This window comes from Pseudorca crassidens, chromosome 6 (assembly GCF_039906515.1).
Source record: "Pseudorca crassidens isolate mPseCra1 chromosome 6, mPseCra1.hap1, whole genome shotgun sequence".
Taxonomy (NCBI): domain Eukaryota; kingdom Metazoa; phylum Chordata; class Mammalia; order Artiodactyla; family Delphinidae; genus Pseudorca; species Pseudorca crassidens.
Genome location: NC_090301.1, coordinates 123,824,871 through 123,835,014, shown reverse-complemented (window position 1 = coordinate 123,835,014; position 10,144 = coordinate 123,824,871). Strand labels below are relative to the sequence as shown.

Genomic DNA, 10,144 nt, shown 5'->3' with positions numbered 1-10,144 from the left:
GGGGTTTGGGTTGACATGTAACACATAATGTCCAGTTTAAGTCTCATGTTTACTTCACAGGTTTCTTGTGTGCCCTGGAATTCAACAATGTATGTGAAGAATCCAGCCCTGGGCTGGCACAGGGCAGGTGCTCAGTAAATAACAGGGTTAATTTGTAACAGAAACCCACGATCAGATGAGGGGCCCTGAGGCTGGCTGGGAAGTGGGAGAGTTAGAGGTGAGAGCAGGCAGAGCAGGACGTGCCTGGGGGTGGGCATTGGAGCCACGCTGGGCCGCAGTTGGGGTCTAGATGTCAGCTCTGGGGGAAGCACCCATGTGGGACCAGTTGTGGGCCTGGTGGTGCCCAGCATGATCCAAATACAGGCTAGAGGGACCTGGGTCGGCAGTGAGTGTGAGCTCCGAGCCTGCTTGGGCAGCTTTCCCAGCTGGATGGCTTGGTCAGTCATTTATTCATTTCTTCTAGTTTTAGTATATGTATTGGATGCCTGGGGTAGCTAGGCATCATTCTTGCAATTATGAGTGGGGGGGATACAAAGAGGATAAGACTATTTGCCTCCAGGTTTGAGTGCTACTTACAGAAACAACAACTACGGAGCACTTCTGTACCCCAGGCCCTGGGCTGAGGGCTTGAAGTGGATCTCATCGTAGCTTTATGACATCATAGAGGCTGTTATAGCTTCATTTGCAGAGGAGGAAACCAAAGCTCAGGGTGCCAACCACCTCCCCAAATCAGAAAGTTTGACTGTAGAGTCTGCATTTTTATGGTCACTGAAGAAAAAAACATGCACAGCCAGAAAGAAAATTACAGGAAATTCTAATCTATAATGATGGTGCCTGTTAGCATTATGAGATTTTAGAGAATTTTCTCATATAAATACACACGAATTCCAGGCATGTGTCATGGAAGGGGTTAACTTTGCCTGTCCCAGAGAGGGGAGGGGCCAGATTTCCAGTCAACTGTCTTTCTGCAGACTCCTCCTCCAAGGTGTTTCTCCCCAGGGATCATTCCTCTTTGCCTCCCCTTTTCTGGGACAAATCCACATTTTCTGTTATAAGTGGAATTGTGTCCCCAAATTCCTATGTTGAAGTCCTAACCCCCAGTGCCTCAGAGTATGACTTTGTTTGGAGATAAAGCCTTTAAGGTGGTTATTAGGTTAAAATGGGTCCTCATCCAATCTGATTGGTGTCCTCATAAGGAGAGGAAATTGGGACACACAGAGACACCAGGGACCTGCACCCACAGTGGAAAGACCAAGTGAGGACACAGTGAGAAGGTGGCTGTCTGCAAGCCAAGGAGAGAAACCAAACCTCCGGGACACCTTGATCTTGGACTTCCAGCTTCCAGAACTGTGAGTAATGACTTCCTGTTGTTTAAGCCTCCCCATCTGTGGTGTTTTGTGAGGGCAGCCACAGCTGACTAAGACCCTCTGCCTGGGCATATTTGGCACTCCTCACAGGGCTGATGGGTGGACCTGGAGGATTTAAGAAACCTGGCTGATTTTCCATCAGCAGGAAATTTCAGAGATTGTACATCCCACAGAGTGGATCCAGGCGTGCGGAGTTACCCAGTTTTCTCCATCATCCACCTCCAGAGAACTCAGTTGGAACAAAGCAAGTATAAGAAGGAAGGTCAGATTGGGAAGCCAGAGCTGGTGGTGTCGTTCTGTTTCTCTGGAGAAGCCGGACGGATGCAGAGGCCTTTGTGCTGCATTTGGGACAAGAGAAGAGTCTGAGCAACACTGGACGGCCAGGAGGGGTCAAATGCAGCGCCAGTGTCTCTCCAGCTCCAGCCGTCTCTGACACCAGGACAGTGGGAGCACAGACAGAAGGGCTCATGGGAGCAGAGGAAATTCTGATTCAGACACTTTCCTCAGTCTGGGAGACTGAGGACAGGAGAAGGTAAGACTGCCCTGGAGCCCCAACCTGCTATCCACCTGTTCCATCTCTACCACCATCAACACCATGCACAGCATTTCAGATTTGAAACAATTTCAAAGGAACTTTTCAGGGACGATGCAGATGCCATCCAGCTACAAAGAGGGTGGGAGAAGGACATCCTCTCCTTTTTCATTTCACAAAGACAATGTGGGGGAGGGGAATATACATTCTTTGGGCTGGTTGCATAATTAAAATGACATAAGGCAGATTAACAAGAGAAACTCAAATTTAATTCATACGCATGGGAAATTCACATGAGCATGAGAAATTCCAAGGAGAGTAAGGCTAGATAGGGTATATACTTTACATGGGCCTATATAATTTTGGGAATGGGCAAGTCCGAAATCCATTGGACAGGATGGCAGGCTGAAAACTCATGCAGGATCTGCTCTTGCAGTTTTGATTCTGAGGCGCACTTTCTTCTTTGAGAAGTTTTGTCTCAGGAAGGTGACATTTATCAGGCAGCTGTTGGTGTCACTTGACCCAGTTTCACACGGTTCCAGGGCTCTTTGGAAGCACATCACAAGGTCCTTGGAGAACGAACCTCCATCAGAATCATGAAGAGGGCCTGTTAAAAGCAGGTGGCTGGGTCCCACCCTTAGGGTTTCTTACTCAAGTCTGGGTGCAGTAGTGTGGCTAGTCATGGGCTACATGTTGAGGACCACAGCTTAGGATGCTTCTGGCTGCCAGAAAACAGAAGCCTAAGCCAAATGGGCTTCGAAGTAAAGAGGATTTGTGATCCTTACAAGAAGGGAGCCTGGAGGTAGGGCAGGTTCAGGGTTGAGTGAGCCTCCAGGTCATCTGGGACCCAATTCCTTTCAATCTCTCCTTGCCAGCTCTTTGTGGCCTTGGCTTCATGGTAGCAATATGGCTGCATCTGCTTCAGACATCGCACCCTAACTCCAAAAAGTCACTGAGGAGAGAGCACTGCCATCCCAGTATTCCAGGCCTGAGTCCTCATTCCCTCCACTCACATCACTTGAACCTGATTAGACCCCATGTCCACCTCTGAACTAATGACTGAAGCCCAACAGGGCACAACACAGGAACTACGTGTGGGAGAGGTGGGTACCCAGTGAACTCTGGGTGCTGTTGGGAAGGACAAAGGGGGAGCAGATGCTGGTAAGGGGACCAACCTCTCCCAATTTGCCTGGCACCTTCCTGGTTTTAGCACTGAAAGTCCTGCATCCTGGGAACCCCCTCAGTCTTGGGCAAACCTGGACCGATTCCATGAAATTGGCCATTGTGAAACTCCATCAGAACAGATCAGCAGTATGTATGTATTCCTCTACAGCAGGGCGGTAGGGAGTGACAGAGGGGGGTGGGGAGAGCAGACAGATGTGCTTTGGAATCCCAACTGGTTACATTGGGTAACCTTCTTGTGAAGGCTAGTCTCTGTGAGCTTGGTAACTTGTCTACAAAAGTAGATGAAATCTTCAGTAGTTTTATTGTGGGGATTCAGTGAGGTTGGGGATGAGGGCCTGGAGCACATAGTCAGGAACCCAGTAAATCCTTTACCTTCTCAGGGCCTCAGCCCAATGCCAGACCAGAGCTCCCTAAACCTAGGTCCATCAGTCCTGGTGAAGTGTATTCAGGATGGTGCAGGAAGGAGAGTATTTATTTGTCTAAATGTTCATCAGTGTGTTAGTGAGGGTGGCTGGGACCGGATGGAAAATGTATGTGCTGCTTCATTAAGAGCTTTTCACATTAATGATTTTCTTTCTTCCTTGCACTAAAGCTCAGAGTGAAGTCTGTTCCACTTGTTAGAGGGCTCCTCACTGTAATAGGCATTAAGGATACCCACTGTGATCTGCACCCCAGAGAGTAAAGGAGAAGGTCCAATAAATCCAGTGTGTGTGTGTGTGTATGTGTGTGTGTGTGTGTGTGTGTGGCGGTCCTATCAAGACAGCTGCTCGTGTGTCAGATGAGAGGGGTCTCCAGAATTATTCTGAGCTCTGAAAAATCTGCTTTCCTCCTGGATCGATGAGGCCAGGACCCTTTCTCTCCATCGAGCCGACATGGTGGGTGGAGGACACCTGGACGCCTAGGGTGAGAGGCCAGGCCTTCCAGGGCAGGACTGCCCCAGCCCAAGGATCTCACCAACATATTTAGAAGACAGAGCTGGTAAAAAAGGAGAATGATAATGGGGTCATGGGTTCACATAAATATCCTAACAGGATCATTTTCCTGAAATGAAGATGGACTGCGAGTTGTTCTCTTCAATTACAGGAATAATAAACACTCTCTACTATCGATCAGTTTTCTTTCTTTTTTTTTTTTTTTGTGGTACATGGGGCTCTCACTGTTGCGGCCTCTCCCATTGCAGAGCACAGGCTCCGGACGCGCGGGCTCAGTGGCCATGGCTCACGGGCCCAGCCGCTCCGCGGCACGTGGGATCTTCCCGGACCGGGGCACGAACCCGGTCCCCTGCATCGGCAGATGGACTCTCAACCACTGCGCCACCAGGGAAGCCCTTGATCAGTTTTCTTAACTACAGGCAGTGTTGTTAACTATAAAATGCCTCACACGGACTCTGTGTACTGTCCCCATTACTGTACCATAAAAGCTGCAATCAGACGGTTATTGCCAGTGTTAGCTTTTAGTGACTGAAGGGATATTAGATTTATTTAAAAAAAATCACACACACACACACACACACACACACACACACACACACACACACTGGATTTATTGGACCTCAACAAATGTTCTTTTAACAAAAATCATAATTTTAAATACTCTTCAAAAAGTGGCCTCATTAACTCTTATACCAGATCCTGTATTTAAAGAAAATTCCAGTTAAGTGGGCTCATTGTCTTCTCTTTTCATGAAAGCTGATCTCTAAAATGGAGATTGCCTTGGAAAACACATATTCCATATTGCCTTGGAAAACACATAGCAATTGCCTTGGAAAACACATATTCTTCATTCTTTTTTTCAGATCTATCTGTCCCTCTGTGCCTGTGGTTTCTTGATGAGGTCCTCATAGTAAAGAGTTTGCTCAGATAAACTTAGTTTTAGAAGTGAGACCTTTTATGCTGCCATTGATCACGTTGTGGTGTAATTTGTTCTCAAGTTGTGTCCCCTCTGAACTGTGAGCTCTTCCATGTACGAACGTCATAGTGTCTGTGTCCCTAGAGCCTCAGATGATGTTCAGAATGATATGCACTCGATGGTTGCTGAGTAGAATTGAATCGCAGTGGTCAATCTACGAATGAAGCCTGATGAACGATTCAATTACATGTGTGCAAATTCAGGGGCAATTATTATTGATTCTCATTTGCTGCAGTCAAGGGTGAGCATGAGAGTAAAACAAATTCGTGGTAAACCCTGGCAATAGAAATGCAAGCAAAGCCCTAGCTCATGAACTTGGATAGTTTCCCTGCTGTGGTTAATACTCTACCTGACTGGTGAAGATCAGAACCATGGACAGAAAGACCACTCTGTCAGGGCTACAACACCAGGGTAGGGATGGACAGTAAGAAGATGCTTTTCCTGCATCCAGAATGCCCTCATGCTATCCACTGGCCTGGTTACTTTTCCACCCTTTGCCACCCAACTCAATTCTCAGGCTCCCTTGAAGTGGTTCATGATTATGTTGGGGCCCAGGGTAGGCTACCCTAAAATGGGCCTCAATGGCATATTGATTATTTTGAATTAAAGTTACTTAAGAAACAGCTGGTGCAAGAGAGACACTCTGACTCCCCTTTCTGTCTTCCTGAAAACAGGAAATATGTCTCTTGTGTGAAAGGTGTCCCCACCCACCAGATATGGAGGTAGAAGGACACCCTTATCACCAGAGATGGGGAATTCTGGCTGAGAAGCCTGCATTAACAAAACTTGTTATTTCTTTAATTTATTACCTCAAGCCCAAACTCTGTTTAGATTCTCCACTAATTGGGCACCCCAAAACTTAGTTTCTTTGTCCTGTCAACTGCTCACAAATTTATTGTTTCTTTGTCTAAAATGTATTGTTGTTTAATGCTGTTTTAGGAGAGTTTTGGGAGACAGCAGAGCTAAATGCTTTTTTCAGTCTTCCATTTTTAACCAGAAGTTTTGGCTGTGAGAAAACAAACATGATTTTCAACTGAGAAAACTGAGATGAAACTGGTTAAATTGGCTGGGTTTTGTTTTGTTTGTTTTTTAAGACGATAGAAATAGTCGTTGAATGGAAAATGTTTTGTGGGGAAGTGAGATTTGAGATATACTTTGAAGGATACAGAACTGGGCTTCTCAGAGCATAGTATAGACTATCAGGGTGAGGAAAATCTCAGGGTTTTTCCTCACTTTGACATTTCCTAATCATAAAGGACTCACTGCTAGAAACTCAGAAGCGAAGTAGTTGGTGGCCTTGTTTTTCAGATGGTGTCCTCAGATCGAAGCCCGCTCTCCTTCCTGCCCACAGAAGCTCAAGCCCAAGTGTCACCCCCACCCCCTTACCCCACGCCCCAGGACCTCCCCCAGCCTCTGCTGCAGCAGCCCCACGCCCAGAGCCCACTGCTCAGCAGCCCCAGGCAGCCCCATCGCTGCCCCAGTCAGACTTCCAGCTCCTCGCGGCCCAGGCGAGTCCCACCGGGAACACCAGGAGGAGGGAACGCTTAGGTTGCCCCGAGTTCCAAGCTAAATGGTCCCCTCCTTCTTTCCTGAAGGGCTCATCTTTGAGCAGCTTCTTCCCAGATGTGAGCTTTGAGCAGCAGTCCATGAGGCCGGGCCCAGCCTTTACTCAGCAGGTGAGTGGTCGCCGGGGCCTGCCTCTTCCTCGCAGCAGGAACTGCCACAGTCAGGCCTCTTCCGTGCGTGGAACCCACACCAAACAGACTCGGTACCGCACTTCTCTGACCTCAGGTGTGCTCAGCGGCTAGGACAGCCTGGCACTGCCCCAGGCCCTAGAGGCTGGTGCTGGCTGCCTTAGCTAATTGTCAGGCCTCAGCAGAGGACCTGTTTGAACAAGTGGTAGAAGACTTTGTGATGACACTCTAGCCATAGAATTGTAGAGTCATTGATGCTGGACGGAACTGTAGCAATTCACAGATCTATCTATCGTGTTGAGGAGACTCAGACCCAGGGAGGGGCTTTGCCTCGGCCTGAGTTGCTGTGACCTGCACAGTGTGTGGCCTCCTGGGAGCTCGTCCTGGCTGGGGTCAATCCCGAAGGTGCTTTCATTCAGACTTTCTCTTTTTCTTTTTAGTTTCTCCCTAACACAGACCATTTTTTAATATCCCTAGATTTTATAGTATTCACTAATTATGGTTTGGGCTCCAGGATATATTATGGAGAGAAGGAAGAGCACTTTCCAGAACTTAATAATAATAATAATAACAGTAAAATAAATAAAGACAGATGTTTCCTGAATAGGCCATGGGGAAGCCTCATGGTAAGAACCAGTAGTCCCTGCCTCCCCAATTTCTAAAGAAGCCATTTGAGTCTAGGTGAGTCAGTGTGTTTCTGAAAAAATGATGAAAACTCCTACTTTTGAAAGATTTTTTTAAATGGTTTAAAAATTAATTTCAGGAACGGCACCTAAAATAGGCCCCAGAAACTGGGAACTTCGTGGTGATCTGTACATATTGAAGTTTCTCTGGTAGTCAAAGGTTATATAGTTAATAAATTTTCATTAACAAAAAAATAAAACTAAAAAAGATAAATAAAGTAGACCCCAGTTCTAACCCATCCTCATAGAGGCTTTCTCGCAGAGAGGGGCTTGCCTGTGGTTCCTCCCTCTGAGTGAGAGAAGGAGAAGGTTCTGCTTTCTCGTTTTTCTAGAAACCAAAGAGGAAAAGAGCCCATCACTTCCTTGGTTACAGACAGGGCCTTTGAAGGGCTCCACAGGTGGTAGTTTCCAGACGTCTTTGTGTGCTGAACAGGGGAGGTGGCGGAGACCAGAGGGCCCGCAGAAACCATGGCCAGTGGTGGCTCCTGGGGTGGCATAGAGGGCCAGGCAGCACGCAAACAGGGACAAGTGTGGCCCTCAGGGACCCCTCCTCTACCGCAGCATCCCCCTGCCTGAGCAGAATGTTCTGTGTAGGCTGTCGCAGCGGCCGGGCACTCTGGGATCCTAGAGAGAAGGGACCGTAAGAGAGCGTTCACGTCTGGTTTTGCTCCAGGAGCACACCACACTGTTGTGTCCTTGGAAACAGAGACCGTCCCTTACAATGTGACCTTTGATGCTTCCAGGTGTCCCAGGTGCAACAGGGTCCCCGAGGACCACAGGACTCCTTTCATTTGAGACCAAACCTGTATTCCAACTGCGGGAATTTCCCAAACACCATCCTGACAGGTGAGGGCTGCTTCTTTTAGTTCACTGTGTTTCTACAGATACCACTGTAAGATAGTTTAAACAACATAATATTATATAAAGAAGAAAATGAAAGGCCTGTCGCTCAACTTTACCTTTCTGAGATGCAGGTGTCCAGCCCCAGAGCCTGTGAGGCAGTGGGGAAGGGGCCTGGTGACCCAAGCCATTTCTGAACTGCTTAATTTCCCGTGATTGACAACTGTTCCAAGGGAGAAAACCAGCAAAACTGGGAGTTGTGGGACTGACTGAAAAGAACATAGATTCCAGAGCAAAACAGTAGGCCCAGGAGTGGTTGGGACACAGGTGATGACTGTCCTGGTTGGGAAGATGACAGGAACGGCGTTTTGGGGGTTGTCATCAGTTGTGTCCTCTTAGTGACCTGGGCCCTCACGCCTCCTAATCCGCATTGTTTTCCCCTCCCGCTGCTCTTTCCAGAAGACTTGAGCACCAGCCTGTTCAAAGACCTTGGCAGTGCTCTGGCAGGCATGCCCGAGGTCAGCCTAAACGTGGACACTCCATTTCCATTGCAAGAAGAGCTCCAGATCGAACCCCTGAGCCTGGACGGACTCAGCATGTTAAGTGATTCCAGCCCGGGCCTGCTCGACCTCTCTACTGAAGAGACGTTTCGAGCTGACCGACTGTGCAGAAGGGAACGGAACAGGAGGACTTATTTCTGAAACAGCTAAAACAGAACGGAATAGAACGGAGCCAGCTGCAGCCCTGGGCGTTAGTTATCCCAGGCTTCTGACACGGAAGGAACCAATTCCTTGGCTCCCAGCACTCAGACGAGGTCCCACCTCAGACCCCGTGGCTCATTCTAGACCACAGAGCTGGGCGCCGCCCCTCAGGCCTGCGGCACAGGTCCTGTTGCTGCGGGCAGGCTGCTCTGGGGCTTCCGCCGAATTGGTTGTCACCGCAACCGTTACATCTTTTACTGGCCATCTGATCGGTCAATGTGTAAAAATATAACGAGAGGCCTCAGGAGACGTGTGTAGTGCTCAGAACCACTGATGTCAATCAACACTGAAGAAAGGACCCGGAGCGCGGGGCGGTTAGGGGCCACAGGCCTTCGGAAGTTGGCTCAGCAACGGTACCACAGCCCCACGATGCCTTCTCCGATCCGGCCATCGTGCCTCAGAGGCGGCAGGATGTTCCAGGGCAGAGCAGAGGGCCAGGGCTCTCTCAGAGGCCTCAGTTCTAGCAGGAAGAAGGTTGTTTACTACAAGTCCAAGAACAGACTTGAGTTAAGCAAACTGAATTCTAATTTGTCCCCCCCCCCCCAGTTTGTAATCTCTTTTCTGCTGCTTCAGAACCCCTTTTCCTATGGACAAGAGGAAAAGGAAGACTATTTTATTCAGTCACTGAAAAAAAAAAATCCCCTGGTAATAGATGAGACTGAAGAGAACGGTGCTTCTTCTTGGAGGCTGGGGAAGAGAGAAAGGGGGCTGCAGGTATCTCAGAGACACACGAAGTCCTCCAGGCAAGGTCCGGACCATACAAGCCTCCCTCTCATACAGACCGGCTGGAAGGAGTGGCTGGAGGTCTGGACCGGGCCCACCCAGCAGCTGCACAGCAGCAAAGGGAAGCTATTTCTCCGTGGAATGGGGGTGGTTCATGGAACCCCATTAGACCATAAGCTCCTTGAGGGCAGGGACTGTGCCTTAGTCATCATCGAACCCCTAGCACCTGACAAGTGCCTGGCGCTGGGCAGGTGCTGCAGAAACGTGTCGAATGCACACATGAACGAGTGAATGAAGGCACGAATGAATGAATCTGCTTTGCTGTGAGGCAGTCTAATCTTTCACTGTCACTGTTCCTTACAAAATCTTCTCAGAGCTTCAGCTCTTCTAACACTCGTGCCTGTGGTTAGGTTAAGCACGCACTTTAATGTGCTTTTAACACTAGGTGACC

At 48.6% G+C, this 10,144-nt stretch overlaps 1 pseudogene; it reads left to right on the top strand.

Annotated features, from left to right (window-relative positions):
• Window positions 1-6,300: 6,300 nt before the first annotated feature.
• LOC137225964 (CREB-regulated transcription coactivator 3-like) lies at window positions 6,301-8,910 on the top strand (annotated as a pseudogene).
• The last annotated feature ends 1,234 nt before the right edge of the window (window positions 8,911-10,144 follow it).